The 1,838-nt window shown below is 39.8% G+C and overlaps 1 protein-coding gene across 4 annotated transcripts in view; it reads left to right on the top strand.

The window, feature by feature from the left end:
- Positions 1 to 1,838, top strand: part of MRTFA (myocardin related transcription factor A) — a 166,464-nt gene that overhangs the window by 104,642 nt on the left and 59,984 nt on the right. The gene's annotated exons all lie outside the window — the stretch shown is intronic.

Below are 1,838 nucleotides of genomic sequence, written 5' to 3'. Positions count from 1 at the left end.
GTTGGCGTATTTGTCCCTTGGGGATTTGCATGTGTTTTTCGTCTTCTCCTCTGTTTACTGCCGTCTTTTTTATCCCTCCCTGTTTCTCTATAGCCATGTACACTTTGACTGTGGATGGTTTGTTCTTTGGATGGTTTTTATTGAAGCTTATTGAGCTAATACTTAGCAGATAGACAACTGAGCAGGCCCTGTAGGGTGTGTTTCATGACCTGATGGGACAGTGTTTAGGATGTTTCACTTTATTACTCCTTTCTTTCCACCCGTGCAGAGCTCATGTATCAAATTGAGATTATGGAAGAAGGAAGAAAAGTCTTTTCTTTAGTAAGGTGGGATTCTTCCCATGTGTGTAGATCAAACACGGTGTTTTTATTAGTAAAACATAACACTGGCCATGAGTACTATACTAATCAATAGGAGCTGTTGATGATGACTTCAGTTTTTCTGTTAAGTACTGAAAGCAGATAGATAACCTCTAAGAGTTTGTAACACTAAGACACCATAATTTAAAATAACACTTGAAAGGTTTTTATTTGTATTGCATGTTAGTTGGTTAGGGTGAACAGTTTGAACTAGGCTTACAGTCTTTTTAGTAATTGCAGAATTAGAATCATATCCAAGTCTATGGAAGATACCAGGAAACTATTTATAAGGGAACACCCATAAGGAGTTTTCCTTGAGACCATCTCTTAGAGTTCTGGGGGGAAAAAATACTGAAACTGCTGGAAAAAAATCTTTCAGAGGGTTTCTGGGTTATGAAAAATAGGAGGATACAGACTTGATCCAAATTCTATCAAATGTGGATGGAAAAGAATTATTAACATTTACCCTCTCCTAGCTTCGAAATCTTCTATTATCCATTATCAGAATTTAAATACAATCTCTAGTATTGGTCACATAAATTCTGCTTCTCTAAAAACTTGGATATCACTTTTGAATTTTTGAGATTTCTTTGGGACTTTACCAACATTGGACAGGATGAGCATGTGGCATCACAATGAATGAGTTCATTGAAGAGGACATGAGTGTTCATTGGTGCCCGGTTTGCAAAGAGAATACTTTAAAAAACTGGTTGAGAGGCAGTTGATTTCTCTTTGAATATCTAGATGTGTTCTGGACTAATGTCGAGGGAACACCATGGCAACATTAGTGGGAAGACTGAGAGGCAGAGACGATATGACTCAGGACTTAAGACTTTGTGCTGCTGTGCTGACTTTTTATATTCCAGGGGACTGTGCCGTTTTAGATGCCCAGTCTGATCATTAAGAACATCTTTAAATGCAGGAGTATATAGGAAATAGAAATACAGAGTTCTTTTCATAAGTAGGGTCAGAATGGTAGTGTTAGACAACTGTCCTAAGCAATTGACTGTATGTTTTTCTGGCTTTAAACCACATGTAAGACCTCCCCGCCTTGGGGCGCCTTATATGGTTGCTGTGATTGTACGTATGTGGTAGACTTAGCCTGTTCTCCCTTTTTTCTCCAAAATGCTCAGCAAAGTGCATTTGTACACGTGTGTATTTGTGTTCAGTTGTGTCTAATTCATTGAGACCCCATGAACTGTGGCACACCAGGCTTCTCTGTCCATGGAATTTTCCAGGCAAGAATGAATACTGGAGTGGGTTGCCATTTTATACTCCAGCGATCTTCATTGGACCTGTATCTCCTGCATCGGCAGGCAGACTCTATACCACCGAGCCACCTGGGAAGCCCAGGATTTATTCATAGAAGGTGGCTGATGTGCGTTAGCTGAGGCTGTTAAGGTTATTGTGCACTAGAGGGCAGTATCATGCCCATAAGCAAAATGCAGTGGTTGTCCCAAAGTGATAGATTTTGAGCAC

Source organism: Ovis aries, chromosome 3 (assembly GCF_016772045.2).
Source record: "Ovis aries strain OAR_USU_Benz2616 breed Rambouillet chromosome 3, ARS-UI_Ramb_v3.0, whole genome shotgun sequence".
Classification (NCBI taxonomy): Eukaryota; Metazoa; Chordata; class Mammalia; order Artiodactyla; family Bovidae; genus Ovis; species Ovis aries.
The sequence above is the reverse complement of the archived record's forward strand: the minus strand, read 5'-3'. Positions and strand labels throughout refer to the sequence as shown.